This window comes from Globicephala melas, chromosome 8 (genome assembly GCF_963455315.2).
Source record: "Globicephala melas chromosome 8, mGloMel1.2, whole genome shotgun sequence".
Taxonomy (NCBI): Eukaryota; Metazoa; Chordata; class Mammalia; order Artiodactyla; family Delphinidae; genus Globicephala; species Globicephala melas.
In genome coordinates this window covers 48,897,461-48,915,153 of record NC_083321.1, presented here as the reverse complement: position 1 = coordinate 48,915,153, position 17,693 = coordinate 48,897,461, and the positions used below count along the sequence as shown (strand labels likewise).

Genomic DNA, 17,693 nt, shown 5'->3' with positions numbered 1-17,693 from the left:
CGTCTGAAAGGGAGGGGGGCGGAGCAGGAGGTGAGTGGGAGGGGCAAAGGGAGGAGGAAGGAGGAGGGGTTGAGGTGCGGCCTGCGACGGGAACCGTGGGCGGGGTTTTTTGGAGGCTGGGGCTGAGTGAAAGCTCCGCAGCGTTTAGTCTTTGCTTTGCGCTCCCTCTCGTGTCCTCACTGTCTGAGAGTAAAATATCGTTATCTGCTGCGTGGAGGAGTCATGCTGCTTTATCTGACACTGGTCATCACCCCACGCCTAAGTGGTGTGCCCGCGTGCAGGAGCGGCTTTTAAGGAGGTTTGGATGGACAGGAGTGCCCGGAGCTCTCCCGCAAAGGCCACCTTCTGTTTCCTACTTCCCCAAACCATTCCTTTTCAGGAGACTTGATATTCTTTTTCTTTTTCTTTTTTTTTTTTGCGGTTCACGGGCCTCTCACTGTTGTGGCCTCTCCCGTTGCGGAGCACAGGCTCCGGACGCGCAGGCTCAGCGGCCATGGCTCACGGGCCCAGCCGCTCCGCGGCATGTGGGATCTTCCCGGACTGGGGCACGAACCCGTGTCCCCTGCCTCGGCAGGCGGACTCTCAACCACTGCGCCACTAGGGAAGCCCAGGAGACTTGATATTCTTTTAATATCAGGGGGAGAGAGATTCTTTTCGCATTACCCCAAGGTGGCATCACATCAGTGAGTGGTAAGAAGGGACTTGACATTTATTTATTCAGCACCAACTGTGCACTTATCACTGAGCTAGGGATTTTCTCTGGCTGTTATATTAGTATTATTAAAGTTGTGGAAAAATACACATAACATTTACCATCTTAACCAATTTTAAGTGTATAGTTCAGTGTCATTCAATACATTCACATTGTTGTATAACCATTACCACCACCCATGCACAGAACTTTCTTCATCTTGCCAGACTAAAACTCTGTACCCATTAAACAATAATTTCCCATTCCCTCCCCTCAGACCCTGGCAACCACCGTTTTGTTTCTGTAAGTTTGACTATTTTAGGTGCCTCATGTAAGTGGAATCATACCCTATTTGTCCCTTCGTGACTGGTTTCTTTTACTTAACGTAATGTCCTCAATGTTTATCCATGTTGTAGCATGTAACAGAATTTCCTTCCTCTTTAAGTCTGAATAATATTCCAGTGTCTGGGTATACATTTTGATTATCCATTCATCTGTCAGTGGATGCTTGGGTGGCTTCCATCTTTTGGCTATTGTGAATAACACTGCTATGTCAGGTTATATTATTTAAGTCACACAACAACTTAGCGATTCAGGGTTTATTACTCATATTACAGGAACGGACACAGAGGCTGAATGGAGTGAGGTGACTTGCTTTAAGTGATGCAGTAGGCATAGTGCATGAGAGTTAAAGTTCCAGGGAAAATCCTCATTTTAGGGACAGCCAGGAGATAACAGGCTGCCCTGATAGTTCGGGCAGAGGCTGCAGGGGCAGCTGATAGAAATGTGGCTGTAGAGGAGGAAGGAGAAAAGAGGAAGGATGGTAAGGCTAGAAGAATTCTCAATTCCTTCTTACTCATTCTTTTTTTTTTTTTTTGGTCCCTGTATAACTTAAGGTAAAAACATCCGTTGAACTTCACTTAATATTTTCTATAGATTTTGGAAACCTAAAGACACTTCATGCTTCTTTGAAATTTCCAATTCTGTTTTGAAGAGAATTTGCTCAGTGAAAGGCTCTCAGGTGATATCTAATGTCCAAATTGTGCCACTCTACCCAGACTTAATTCCAGGAACATAGTCCCAGAAAGCAAAGTTGGAAACAGAGTTAAACAAACAAACAAACAAATGAAAAAATGAAAGGAAGAAGAGACTTATATGTGAGTTTGAAAACACTCAGAAAATGGCTGCTTCACATCACTGCAGACCCTCTTTGGTTTCCAGCAGGCACGAAGTAGAACTGTCGGGAGGAGAACTGTAGAAAAGAGCACAGGTCTCATGATAGGGCAGACTGGATTCAGTGCTAGCCTTGCTATTTACTAGTGACATGCCATTTTCTGAGCATCCGTGTCCTCATCTATCATATGAGGATGTTAATCCATACGCCACAGGGTTTCTTTGGCAAATGTTCAATAATATGCACACAGATCAATTAACGTAATGCATACATGGCTGCAACAGTTCCCACCTTGGCAATTGGCCATAAGACCAAAGTTGCCACTCATTCCAAATTCTCCTCATTCACTGCCAGCACTTTAGTACTTCAGTGTTCTTTTCCTAGTAAGGTGACCCAAATCTTCATTCCTGAAGGTTCAATATCAATGTTCCTATCTTTAATGCATTGGCCACTGTTACTGGACAATGGTAACTAGGAATCTCTCCAATGCATATTTTAGGTTTTAGGCATAGTCTTCCTTGCCCCCATTATGTACCAGCAACTCAAGTTCTCTTGGTAATAGGGATGTCATTCCAGCTAGTATAGAAACCCCATCCTCTCTTTCTTCAGTGGCTTCTTCACTATCCCCAAAGATCCAGGGGATAGTGGCAAATTCCTATTTGTTAGAACAGATTTTCTTACTCTGGTGGAAGAGCTTCTCCTTTCTTTACTAGACCCTTCGAACAGTGCTGAGCCCTATGTTGGGGAGGTGGAAAGAAAATGTTCTGTAAATATTACTAGTTTGATGGTAATAGGGGCCACATCCACCTCCCTTCTTGATTCTCTGAAGAGTGTGTTTATAATGGATATAAAAATCACATATTAGTTGTTGATTTTAAGCATGTACCAGAATTTATGGGACAACTTTCCTATATCATAGGGTGGGCTTTCCAAATTGCTGCCATACCTGAGCCTTCAGCAGTACATCCCAGAGTTTTACTGGGCCAGCTTTTTCTGGCTGACGGTGTACATTGTCAGACCACTGCATTCCACAGGGCAATCCCACTATCAGAATTCTTGGACTGTAAAATCAGTTCCTTGGTTGCAGGTGATATTGTTGGATACACAGATGGTGTAAGTCTAAAAATGGTGGTGCTGGCAGAAGCAATGTAAGATGGAAAATGAATCTGTCTCTGGATGGAAAATGAATCTGTCTCTGGAACAGTACCTATTTTGTGAGGACAAATTGCTGTCGGTTCAATGTAATTAACATTCCACTAGAAGACTGTCTAGATTCTCTTAGAAATAGGGAAAAATCAGGCTTCAGAGTTGGCCTTTTAGGTGCAAGTGTTGGTAGCAGCAGGGATATAATCTCTGCCTGAGCATGGGTTTCTCCTCAAGCTATCTGTTTACCACTACTGATAAAGACACTTGTATAAGAGCCCACTGAACAAGCAACATGTGACTGGGAAGAGGCTGATCAACACCCACAGGATGGGTCCTCTTATTTACCTGATTACTGAGTGCCTTCTCTGTGTTGTATGTCCTCTGGTGTGTATTTACATGGGACAAAAATATTTTCACTCTGGACCCTTTCCTAGACGTTCAATGTATACTTCTATCCATAACTCTTTTATCAATCTTTGAATCTTTTATTTTTCAGCCCTGGACCACAGGCCAACCTGTAAGACACAGTCAAGGTGGTATATATATCATCTACATCAATTCATCTTTTTTTTTTTTTTCAAGCAAAGCAGACAACCCCCTGCTTCAAGTTTTGTCCATTGGGAAGATTTTCCTTCACCACTGTCTTGCGGGATGATATGTATTGGATACTAATCTTGTGCACCATATCAGATTCTCCAGAACCCCCTCTTATTCTCTTAGCACCCTACCAGTGCTGGGTTACCACTCCATACACACACTGTCGGATTTGGATGAGACATCACGCTGCAGGGCATGGGATCCAGATTTCTGAGAAGCTGTTATAGGCAAATGCCACAAGCAAAAAGTGCAGGGGGTTAGTTCTCCATGAGGTGAACATTGATAGGAGAGATAGGAGAGAGTGGGACTGATAAATTCCCTTCCTTTCTCTCCCCTGGACTATTTCTAGATGAGACTCCTTCTTGCAGTTCTGATGAGCAAATCCACTGGCCAAGGAGCTTGTCAGGTCTTTTTTAAAACTCATTATGAATCATTATCCAGGGTGATAATGCATTGAATTGCATTGTTTTGCGTTTTTTCCTTGCCTCACTTCCCTTTCCCCCAAGGCTGATTGTCTTGCTTCTCTTTTTTCTTACCCTCACTGCCTGCTGAATAAAGGCCACTAATTTAATCATACCTCAGGTTCATCTAGAGGATCTGGTCAACCTTCCTCCAATATTTGCAATGCTTAAACCCAGTTAGAAACCAGATCGCAAGGGAGCCTGGGAAACCCAGCATTCAGGAATTAACCTCTTGCAATAAAGAGAGAGAAGGGATATATTTGAGAGCAACCATGCAAATGACTGGCTCGGTGTTTTATACATATCATCTTATTTATAACTCTCTAGATAGTCTTATCATGTCAATTTTATAGAATGGATGCCGATGCATTTAGAGTCTAGGTACCTGGCACAGGGTACCTAGTTTAAAAGTCAGGAGTTTAAGTTCTACTTGATGCCATATACAATGATCTTAACTATAATCCAGGCAAGCCTTTTGTTTTTATGTATTTAAGGCCAACGTATCCTTAAAGTCTCAACTCAAACACCATCCTCTTTTACATAAAGTCTTCCCTATTCCTCCTTGTCTACTAAAGAAGAGAGTAATATACCAGTTTAGTTTTTACACACATTTACTCTTTTTTTGAGGCATAAGCTACTAGAGGATAGGATTGATGCCTATCTAATCTCTGGGTAAAGCACAGTGAATAAAGGGACCCCAAATTTGTGAACCATTTCAAATAATATTGGATAATTTAGATTTTAGAATGAGTAGAATGGGGAGCACTCTCTCATAAGAAGATAGAATTACACTTAAGTTTCAACTGCCTACTTCCATTTAACATTCTTTATCCCATCCCTGATTTGAGAGCTGACTCTTGCATTAGCCATATTTATTACTTGTAAGGCAAAGAAAGCATCCTAGAATTAGGTACTGGAAAAGCTAAAGAAAATATTTCATCAGAGAGATGTCAGTATTTCAACAAACAGTTAAGAATTCATTAAAAAATGATCTCTTTATCCCTAGAAACTGAAATATAAGAAACTCCAAAATTTCTAAAATTTCAATGAATGAAAAAATGGTGTGTAATAGGTATAGGAAGGCTTATATTGGGGTGTGGCCCATGGAGGACAGAGAGATTGGTCTCCTGGTTGAAAGAACCACCTGGAAAACCCCAGGAACTGCTAATAGCCTCAAGCAGACAGAACCTGGAAATATCCTGTTCCCTAATCTGCAGGAAACACTGGAACCTGGAGTGGAATAAAGAGGAGTTAGGACTCACAGATATAGAGAGCAAACAGTGGTTACCAGTGGGCGTGGAGGGGAAATATAGGGGTGGGGGAGTGGAGCTTACAAACTACTGGGTGTAAGATAGCCTCAAGAATGTATTGTACAACACAGGGACTATAGACAATGTTTTGTAATAACTGTAAATGGAAAGTAACCTTTAAAAATTGTATAAGAAATAAAACTAAATTTAAAAAAAGAGGCGTCAGGACATCCTGCAGTGTAGCCTGACACCTCTACATTGTCTTCTTTTCATGCTAGAGAGAAAGGAAGAGAGGATGGCTTTTCTACAAAATAACTGACCAACTTTCTTAAGACTCTCAAGGTTATGAAAACCAAGGAAAAATTGAGAAACCATCACAGACCAGAAGAGACTAAGGAGACATGATAACTAACTGGGATATAGTACCTACATTGAATCCTGGAACAGACAGAAAACAGACACTAGTAAGAAAACTGGTGAAATCCAAATAAAATCTGAACTTTAGTTGATAGTAATGTACCAATATTAGTCCCTTAGTTTTGACAAATGTACCATGTTTTTGTATTACGTTAACATTAAGAAAACTGGGTGAAGGGTATACAGAAATTCTCTACACTATCTTTTTAACTTTTCCACAAATCTAAATTTATCCCAAGATAAAAAGAGACAAAACTCTGACTCTGAGTGGTGGAGGAAGTGTGGCATATGGATGGACAATGCAGAAGAGTCCAGGCAGATTACTGAAGCCTGTTCTCAATTTCCTATTGGAAAGGAAAAGGGAGTATGTATGGAGCTTATATGATGTGTCAAGTTCCTTTCTGAGCGCCTTTCTATTGTAATATCATTCTAACCATGATCCCATGAAATAATTATTATTCCTGGTTTACAAGTGAACCATGAAAGGTTCAGGGAGTTAAAGTCATTTGCTCATTATCACACAGTTGATGAGTGGCAGATCCAGAAATAGATCGCAGCTTTTCTACATCATGCTTGATGTATGATCCCTGAGGGTATTAACAGGTGAGAGATGTTGCTTCATCATTATAACTGTTTTCAACCACCTTCATTCCCTAGGTACAGGCATAAAGTTAGATAGAAAACTTTTCTCCTTTCCAGCACACTCTCCACCTTTAAAGCACTTACACATGTCTCTTTGGTTACATGCCTGATTTCTCATTCTCTCTAGAAATGGAAATTCCTTGCAGCCTCTGTTACCGCAGGAGGACAGACTATGTCCCAGTCTCTAACTATTACCAACCAGGGTTCTTGGCCTTCCCCAGTCAATAGAAATTGACTAGAGGCCAGACAAGAAATTCAAGCAAGGCTTTATTGGGGCCCCTGCTGCAGCAGTGGGGAGTGAAAACAAACAACAGGTTCCCTTGCTTGCTGCCTGAAGTGGGGGGCACGTTTGTTCCTTATATGGGGTGAGGGTAGGGGTGTGTCCAGGGGTCGTGCCAGAGGGGTGGCTTAGGTGTTTTGCCCACTGCTTAGGTGGTGTGTGCAGGGGGCATGCTCAGTACCCTGCTTTTGCTCCCGACTCCCTGTTTTTGCTCCAGGCTCTTCAAAAGTGGCAGTTGGGTTTTTTTGGTCTCTTTGTAACTTTGGGGTCCAGAATTTGCCCGATCTGGGCATGCACGCAGTTATTTTTAGTTCCATACAGTTTCTTTGTATTTTGTTGCTTGAGGAGAGGTGTGTCCAGGTGCAAGCACTGCAGCACTGCAGCAAAGGGCCCCAGGTCTCAGCCTGTCTCAGAACCATCCTCTTAGGCCCCACCTGCCTCCATTTATCGCTGGGCTACTTAGGGGCTGGCTCTTTGGGAAGGAGCAGGCGTACTGTAGTCTCCTCTGGCGGCCCCTCTGAGAAATCATCAGGATGTACTGCTTGATGCTCCCTTCCAAGTCCCAGGGCTGCCTGGCCCAGCACTCAGGGGGTTCAGGAAGTTCAACTATGAAAATCTCTTGGCTTTGCACGCAGATCTCAGCAGACCTGTTACTTCCCTACCTCCATCAGGAGGTTTATAAAGTACTGGTCTTTATTGACACAGCAGAAAATGCTTTTCACAAACACCGGTTCAGATGAGAGGAGACACAAGCTCTGGAGCCATGGTGAGTGCCGGGACCGGGGTGTCAGAGCTGGGGCCTGGGGTGAGGGCACTGAGCCTGGAGGCTTTGCGCCACTGCCCTACACCAGCATTTCTTCGTCTGGCCAGCACTAAATGGTCTCTGCTCAGGGCAGGCAACTACCCTCCAGGTCTTCCCATAACCTGAGAGGTGAGAGTTACCTCAAGGCCTTTGCCATCCTCCTTTTAATAACATAATGGGCTTGGGTGGGCATCGGTAGTGAGTTCTTATCACATCAACGTCCTTTCTGAGCTTGACAGTTCCTTGCTGAGAAACATGGTCACCTCATGATAAAAGGAAACACTGAACCTTCTCAGTCCTCAACCAACTAGCCAAACTGACGCTACAAGCTCCAGATTCCCCAGATTCACCTGCAGGGGCTGCTCCTTGCACAGGCTTAAACTGACAGGTTTCCTGCAGCCTACTGTGGGTCTTCTGATTATGGGGCAAAGATAGTCATAAATGATAGACTCTGCCTTAATTTGGGGTCGAGCTGCGTGAGCAAACCTCCCCTTAGGCAGCATATTCTGACAAGTTTGAGCAGGCATAGAGGGCCACTTTCTAGCTCATCCTTAGCTAACTCAAGGTGAGAAGGCTAGTAGCTATGCAACAGCTGATCAGAGTTAACGTTCATTAAGGGATTAGGAATTCTTGGTGACCTCATTTAACCTCAGCACAACTCAGTGCGAGAAATTTCTCTTTTACAGCTGAGAACCTTAGGACAGAGAAGTGTTAAGAAATTTGCCCATGGTCATATAGTTAATCAGTAGTAAAGCCAGGATTTAAACTCAGGCGGTCTGGGTCTGGAGCATGTACTTCTACTATGTACTGCCTACCCTGGATAAGATATATGTAAGATGCCAACCTATCCCAACCTCTGAAATGCTAATGTGACGAGTTCTATTTTAATAGAACATCCATTATTCATGCTATTTAAGACATTCAAGGAAGTTAAAGAGATATCACATTTACAGACATATCAGACATCCTTAGCAGATTTATCTTTGTTAATCCTGGAGGGAGAATCATAGAAGGCTGTGTTACAATGTCTTCACAGGTACTGGTGATTTACACAAACAAGCCTCTAAACCAGATTGATTCTACCTATCTACCTACTTACCTGTCTACCATTTTAGCTTAAATATTATTCAGTACTAGAGACATTCTTGATCCATTCCAGACCCTGGCATCTCTTCCTAAATAACCAGGCTTCACCAGTTAAATCTAATCAAGGATTTTGGTTGACAGCTTTTGAAATGAGGCAACACTTATATAGTCAGATTTGAAGGGGGTCTCCTGTTAAAAAACATTTAAAGAGATCAAGTAAAGAAAAGAATTTTTAAAAGACTGATGGGATCAGATTTATTTAATAATCATGATTTTTTTTTTGTATATGGATCCCAAATCTGTAAACAAACTAAGACTTTTAGAAGAATTCCAGTTTTATTCCTTTACTCAGATTTCAGTGAAATTTCATTGCTAGCTTTCAGGATTTAAGTCTTGTCTTAAAGTAGCGGCCTCTGAGCATCTCTTAGTTTATATGTAGTGTGGGGTGGACATCTCTCCACACATTCCTTCTTCAGCCCTAGAACATAATAAAGCTTAACACTTCTAGAAAGCAGCAGGAGATGGAGGGGGTCCGAGTTGTTTCTGAGGAGCTAGAGCCCCTGCAGACAGGTAGTGGCTTCCCAGTTACAGGTGCCCGACCTAGACAGGTTTGTGCTAAGCTCATTTCCGAGCAGAAGTATTAGAGCTAATCTTGGCTAAAGCACAACAGTATCAAGGGCTTGGGGAAAACTTGGATCCCCGTCTCCTGATAGTTTTTGCTAGGCTAGGACTGCAGTGTCAGGGCCTATTTTTCTGTAACCTCCCTTTTGGCCCTAGGCCTGGGGCTTCTTCAGTCCCAGGACTCAGCTGGCAAATCCAGAGGCTTAAAGCTTTACATCCCCTTGGGCATTAGTTGCCATAGGACTCTTCTTGTGGGAAGAGGGTCTCTAGCTTTCTCTAAGCTGGGTCATATCTTTTTGGTGGCTCATAATTTGGCCTTGAACCATCTGGGGACAGACTTCCTTGATTAGATAAATATAATCTTTGTACTATTCCTGGTCTTCTGGAACCTGGATGAGTAAAATGGTGGAGGGGCAGAGAGTGTAGTTTAATTTTTTTTTCACTCATCCTTGAAAGGGTCTGCTATGCATCGATTCTCTCTCTCCATCTCTTTCTTTCTTTCATTGTTTCCTCCCGCAGGTAGTTTTATCGCGTTTTTCTTTTGCTTTCTCAGGAGATTACTTCTTTGAGGAGGACATGCTTCTTCCTAAGCCATAAGCCCGTAACTAAACTCATGCAGTGTGCAATACAGAAATTGTCAGTATGCACGTGGGCCCCTTATAGTCTTAGAACTTCAAGGATTGATGCGTATAAGCAGTCAGGGAGGAGGTAGGAGTGGTAAATGAGATCTTATAAATCTGTAATCCTATTTCATCTTCTTTGGGGATGAGAATTTGCAGCTTTCATAATAATAGCCATCATAGCTAGCAGACAGAGGCAGCATAACACAGTGCTTAAGAATGTAGGCTCTGAAGTTACAGCACAGGGAACTTGACTCAATATTCTGTAATAACCTAAATGGGAAAATAATTTGAAAAGGAATAGTATATGTATATGTATAACTGAATCACTTTGCTGTACACCTGAAACTAATACAGCATTGTAAATCAACTATGCTCCAATATAAAATAAAAATTAAAATAAATAGAAATTAGAGGGAAAAAAAGAATGTGGGATCTGGAATCCGACTGCTTAGATTTAAACCCTGGCTCATCCACTTTCTTACTTCATGATCTTAGACGAGTTATTCAACCACTTGGTGCCTCAGTTTTCCTATATGCAGAATGGGAATGGAAATGATTCCTACCTCATAAGGCAGTAAATACTTGATAAATATCAAGCATTATTATTTTTAAGCGCTTGTTATGTGCCAGGCACTATGCTAAGTGCTTTGCATGTATTCTCAATCTCTATATTGATTTCAAGAGACAAATATTTTCAAAGATTTTAGAGAGGAGAGTGCTGAGGGATGGACAGATGCATGAGCTTTGGAGTCAAATGGGACGTTCTTGAAACCGGTCTCTTCTGCTTCCTCTTAATGGGGTCACTGACAGGTTTCCTCATCTCTGAGGCTCTATTGCCTCATCTACGGAAAGGGGATGACGCCACTCACAGGCTTTGTTTTTTTTCTTTTTAAACATCTTTATTGGGGTATAATTGCTTTACAATGGTGTGTTAGTTTCTGCTTTATAACAAGGTGAATCAGTTATACATATACATATGTTCCCATATCTCTTCCCTCTTGAATCTCCCTCCCTCCCACCCTCCCTATCCCACCCCTCCAGGCGGTCACAAAGCACTGAGCTGATCTCCCTATGCTATGCGGCTCTCACAGGCTTTGGAAGGAGGTGGACATCATGAGATAAGGGGCGTGAAAATCCTAGGTGTCTCTGCTTATTGTTACATTTTAATAAATGCCTACTGTGTGCTAAACAGTTTATAGTCTTTCCCATGTTCACAACCACTCTGCGAAGTCAATGTTATTGTTCTTTTTTTTTTTTTTTTTTTTACATGATAAGCACACAACTTTTTGTTGAACTCCTTGTCACCCTGCAGCATTAGAACAGGGGGAGGAGAATGCAGCCTCCCTTGTATCACACACTGCTGAATTCTTGGGTGCAGGTGCGCTGTGCAAGGTAAATTGGCCATTGTATTCAGACGATGAGCCACATCCTGTGTGGAAAGGTTGGAAGAACCGGGAGTGATGGAAGCAGAGAGGCCTGGCTGGACTGGTTTGAAGGCCACTTCTCTTAGCATATGACTTCACTCTGGTCTCAAACCTCTGCATCTGCTTTAAAGGGAGATGGTGTTGGAGGGAGGGGACAGAAAAACTGGCCTTTAAATTATCCTGAGGACAAAGGATCTAATAACCACAAAGCGCCAGAATTGCTTTTTCTTTTATGAAGCAGTTAAGCGAGTAGCCTTTGTCTTTAGGCCAGCTTGGATTTACATCCTGGATCTATCACCTAACATCACGACCTTGGGGAAGTTACTTAGCCTCTCTGAGACCCAACTTCTTCATCAGAAAATGGGAAAATATACCACAGGGTCAGAGGATTAAGTAAGCATAGGTGTAGAGAGCATTTATAAAAGACAAATGTGTTTTTTTCTGACTCTTACTATTATTTAGTAAAAAAAAATAAACTTAGGACCCTGAAGAAGTGTCAGAAAGCAAGAGACCTGGCAAAAAGGGGAAAAAATAGGGTAAGGCAAGGTGTATTTAACCCCAGCACAGTGATGCAGGGATCTCTAGGGACCACAGAGAAAGAGGATGTCCAAGTTGCTTGAGAAGGTCCAAATGCTTGAGAAGGCCGTTCTATTTTTCAGGCGGGATTGTGGGCACTTGGGTGTCATTTTACTCTGCTGTGGACAGAAGCTTTGTGCAAAACTATATGATGCCATATGGAATGACAGTCCATGAAAACATTGCTCGCAGGTGGGCCTCAAGCTGCTATTTTTGTATGGGTTAAGTTGCATCTGGAGAAAAAGCCTTTCTGTTTGGGCTCCGGCCTATCAGGTAATGTATGTCTTGCCTGACGGTTTGGGAAATGTTTCAGAGCTTTCTGATAGCACGTGGCCTTGAGAATCAGGGCTGAGCTGAGATCAGGGTCATTCACTTTGGCTTAACAGCAAGTTATTCAGCCTGAGACTCGGCTCTTTACTGTGAAGATGGTAGAGAACATCCTTACTCAATGTCTGAACATAGTCAAGAGATGATAGCAATTACTCTTACTATCATTGCGAATAATCATCATCAGAAACCAGTTGGTGGAATCGCACATGCTCATAGTGGAACAAATAAGCACATTCCTTTAGGGGACTCCTGCTTTACGTGAGCTTTCATTGCTATATGCTGTTTCCTGGCACAGTTCTTGACACATAATGGAAAGTCAGTTTAGTAAGACGGTGATTGTAAAACGTAAATCAAACCATCTATTCATTCCTTCAATAAATAGACATAAAGTTGAGTGGAGGGAGGCAGACAGGAAAGAGTATATATATAGATAATGCATGACATATACAGGCAAAATCAGGATAGTGATTATCATTGAGAGGATGGAGTGACTGGAAGGGGTAACAAGAGAATTCTGGGAGGCTGACAATATTCTGTTTCTTGATCTGGGTGCTTGTTACGTGGGTGTGCTCACTTTGAGGAAATTCATCAAGTTTTACATTTAGGAGATGTAGGCTTTTCTATGTGTATTTTATATTTCAACAAAAAAGACATTTTAAGAATTATCAACTATGGTAAGTTTGATGAGTAGAATGATAGCTTATGAGTAGCATTTATAAGACTTAGGGGAGAGGCGACTGTATAGGCTACAGATGTCGGATGAACAAGGTCCTTCCTCTTCTGGATCCAGTATAAAGATCTTACTTAGACCTGATCCTGAAGCATCAGGGACCAGTGAGGATCATTAAAGTTATGGTAGGAGATATATTCCTGAAGCAAATATGATCACTGTGTTTCCTCCCCAGGCGCATACTCATTTCCATGTCCATGCTTGCCTTTTCTTCAGTATTCTGATCATGATTCGAATGGAAATTTAGAAGGTGAATCAGAATACAGAAAGACTGAAGAAAGTGGGATAGTTAGGAGGCTGTTATAATATTAAGGGAAATGATGGTGATTTGGGCTAGATTATTTTCATTGGGATCTGAAAGGAGGGGATAGTTCAAAGTTGACTTGGGGAATGTATTACAGAGTGAAAAGAGATTCTAGTTTGTTTGTTTGTTTTGTTTTCCTGGAGTTTTCATGGATAACAGGAAAGGGAGGAAGGCCCAACAGGTCTTAGAGGGTGAACTCGGGGGAAAGGGGAATTATAATTTGTGGTTCTGCTGGACGTTCAGTTTACAATGCACACCAATGTGAAGATACTTAATAGACAAATGGAAACAAACGTTCCCATTGCAGAGGAAAGAAGTTGGGGAGGCTTTGCAGCCCAAAAGTGTTATGTGAAGTAATGGGAATATATGAGCTTACACACTACACTCTGGGCTCCTTGCTAAATGTTATGAAGCCTGGGGTTCTGGAAACTCATGATTCTCTGCCTGGGTCTGTAGGTAATGCCCCTCAAGACCTGTCAGCTTCACCCTCCAGCCCCCAACTCTGGAGAACTTCAAAGCACTTGGTGCTGTCATAACAGCTTTTATGATAAGAGGGATGAAAAAAAAGATTTAAGAGAAAAGTGCCTTCTAATTAAGCCCATGGTCATAGGACTGTCTCAAAGACAAGGTCAGAAGAAAATATACAAGTTTAAGCAGCCAGTGAGGTGGAGGTGGGATTGGGTAAGAAGGAGTTTAACAAAAGTGAATTCATCTCAGTTCCCATCTTGTTTACCAGATTTAGCTTCAAAGAACTGTTGAATACTTCCTCTAGGCCAACCCACCTTCACGGGAGATAAATTTGTCACTATTGAGCACATTGGATAGAACCTTTGCGCTCCAAAGGCTTTTCCAGAAAAGAAACACAGAAAATGTTGGTTCTTTAACAGCGCCAGAGGAAAAAACAACCGGCCTCCTCAGAGGGTGGTTTTGAAAATACATCATTTGTTTGAATGTGTCTCTTTTGTTAACAGGTAGGTCACACTATGGAAAACCTGTCTCTAAGAATAAATAGAAATGGAGTCTAAACTGCTTGTTCCTAACATCATACTAAATTTAAACAGAAAATTATTCTCCCTTCTTCATTATTTATTTTGAGAATACAGTCTGGAGATAGGCTTTTGGGTATAGCTTAAGTGAGAAAGGAGATTGTTTATTTAGGCCAAAGAGAGAATAGATACTGAGAGGCTAAAGCAATAAGCAGAGATTAGCTCATAAAATTTATTCAATGTCACTTTATTCAAGGAGAAGATTAAATTATACAGAAAATGGAGGGAATGGAGCTCCTCAGAGGAATGAGTTTTCTCTCATGGCCTGAGAAAGGGTGACGGGGCAGCTCTTCCTTTCCAGCCCTTAGTACTTGGTAGGGACTTTATAAGTGATGATCAAATGAATGAATGTTTCTTACATATAGGGTGGACAGCTCCCTCCTGGAATCACTATGCTTTCCTGCAACACCAGCACTTCTGGTTATTCTACCTTCCTCCTCACTGGCTTCCCAGGTCTAGGAGCGTCTCATAATTGGGTTTCCATCCCCATCAACCTCATCTGTGTGGTTTCCATCCTGGGTAACAGTATCATCCTCTTCCTGATCTGCACAGATCCAGCCTTACACGAACCCATGTACATCTTCCTGTCCATGCTGGCAGCCTCTGATCTGGGCCTCTGGGCCTCCACCTTCCCCACCATGGTGCAGCTCTTCTGGCTGGGTGCTGGTGAGCTGCCCTTCAATCTTTGTGCGGCACAGATGTTCTTCATCCACACGTTCACCTATGTGGAATTTGGTGTGCTGCTGGCCATGGCCTTTGATCACTTTGTTGCCATCCGGGACCCTCTGCACTGTGCCTCAGTTCTTACCCACTCAGCCATGGCCAAAGTGGGGCCTGCCATCCTAGTGAGGGCCATCCTGCTCAATCTCCCAGGACCCATCCTCCTGCAGTGTCTGCTGTTTCCCCAGATCAGTGTACCCTCTCACTGTTACTGCCTTCACGTGACCTTGTGGGTTTGGCCTGCTCAGAAACTCAGGTCAACAGCCTGGTTGGCCTGGTCTCCATCCTCCTCTCTTTGGGCTTTGACTCTTCCTTCATCATACTCTCCTATGCCCTGATCCTACGGACTGTGCTGAGCATTGCATCACCTGGGAAACGACTAAAGGCACTCAACACGTGTGTCTCACACCTCTGCATTGTTCTCATATTTCACTCGCCCAAACTGGGGCTGTCTGTGTTGCACCGAGTATAGAAGCACAGCTACCCTGCTCTGGCAGTGCTTATGGCCAACCTGCACTTCTTGGTTCCGCCCTTCATGAACCCCATTGTCTACCTCATCAAGTCTAAGCAGATCCGTCAGGGCCTCCTAAAGCGCTTCCAGCAGAAAAGGGTTGATGTATCGTAGAGCAGCAGAAGGACACAGTGGCACACAACCCCTGTGGGTCAACCTGGATCTCGGGGGGAGGATTAGTGGTGGAGTTAACATTTGAGGTTTCTGAATGTTTCAGATCTTACCACTGAGCCTTTTGTGGGGCAGCATCAGCTTCTATAATTACAGTTTTGGGGGACTGAGATCATTGGAAAGCATATAGAAGTATCATCTTGGTAATCCTCTTGTTGCACTGATCAGAGTTGAACTATTTCATACTCATATATACTGTAACATCTCCTTGCCTAGGGAACTCACTGAGAGGATGTGTGTGCGTATCTATTCGTGCAGGCACTTCTATCCTTTTCCCCACTGGATTTTACCCCGACCCATTTCATTTCAAACCTAAGGAAGAACTATATTTCTATTCTATTATGTATAATAAGAATATTATGTGTAAGTAAGCTATATTCACCTTAATACTAGCCCTCTTCTCCCACATTTAATATTAACCAGCTCATATACCAAGAAATAGAAAAAGGGAGTGGTTGGTGGGAAACACGTAGGATGATACTGTACCTGCTGAGTTCACTTAGCACCTATTTACACCTTAGGGAGTGGCAGTTTTCTTTTGGTTCTCTTCATGTGTGTCTGTGCTTTGAGCTAGAGAGAAAGTTTGGTGTTGCCAAGCCCAGGAAAGCTTCTCACTGTCCACTTAGATTTTCTTATGATTAAGTATTGATATTTGAAATTATGGTTAGGGCCACATTCTGAGCCTGCATTAGAGCCCACACGAGGAAAAAGTCCACATTTGTTGCTAGATTCCATTGTTTTTTTAAGAAAGAATTTCACCTAGGATTTACAAAATGTCTGTCTCTAAAACTGCCAACCCTATCAGGTATGATTAATAAAGATTTAAATATTAATTTTCACATTCTGATGTCACTACTTAGTAACTGCATGATGGGTGAGCCATTCCCACGCATGAGACAATGAAAGGAATTCCTTCAGCATTAACAGCTCCTATCTTTCAGGGCTTTATTATTTTTTTTCTTCCTTCCTGAGGGGAGTTCTTTTTATTGATTCATTTTTTTTTAAAAAGCCAGTTTATTGAGGTATGATTGGCATATTAAAAGCTGTGAATATTTAGTGTATACAACTTGATGGGTTTGGCGATAAGAGGTCTACCGTACAGCATAGTCCCTGTCGTTAACAATACTATATTGTATCTTAAACATTTTCTAAGAGGGTAGATCTTGTGTTCCTATCAAATATACAACTAATAATAAATAAAAAAGGCAAGAGGAAACTTTTGGAGGTGATGGATATGTTTATGGCATAGGTAGGGGTGATAGTTTCACAGAGCCCTTAATTTTATTGGTGTCATCTACTTGACATTTTTGAGATGTGAACCCTATCATTCTGACTGAACACTTATATCACAGGAGGCTAGGTAGGTTTGCAGCCATGTACACTTTAGCCATTTGCCTTATTTATTTATTTAATTGAAATATAGTTGATTTACAATGTGGTTGTTTCTGGTATACAGCAAAGTGATTCATTTGTACACACACACACATATATATTCTATTTCATATTCTTTTCCATTAAAGTTTATCACAAGATATTGAATATAGTTCCATGTTCTATATAGTAGGACTTTTTAAAAAAATCTATTTTATATATAGTAGTTTGTATCTGCTAATCCCAAACTCCTAATTTATCCCTCCTCCCATTCCCCTTTGGTAACCATAAGCTTGTTTGCTATGTCTGTGAGTCTGTTTCTGTTTTGTAAATAAGTTCATTTGTATCATATTTTTAGATTACACATATAAGTGATATCATATGATATTTATCTTTGTCTGAATTACTTCACTTAGTATGATAATTTCTAGGTCCATTCATGTTGCTGCAAATGACATTATTTCATTCCTTTTAATGGCTGAATAGTATTCCATTGTGTGTGTGTGTGTGTGTGTGTGTGTATGTGTGTATCTGTATATTACATCTTTATTCATTCATCTGTCAATGGACATTTAGGTTGATTCCATATCTTAGCTATTGTAAATAGTGCTACTATGAGCATAGGGGTACATATACCTTTTTGAACTATACTTTTGTCTGGGTATATGCCCAGGAGTGGGATTGCTGGATCATATGGCAACTTTTTAGATTTTTAAGGAA

At 41.9% G+C, this 17,693-nt stretch overlaps 1 pseudogene; it reads left to right on the top strand.

Annotated features, from left to right (window-relative positions):
* Window positions 1-14,592: 14,592 nt before the first annotated feature.
* Window positions 14,593-15,545, top strand: LOC115839423 (olfactory receptor 51L1-like; annotated as a pseudogene).
* Window positions 15,546-17,693: the final 2,148 nt, after the last annotated feature.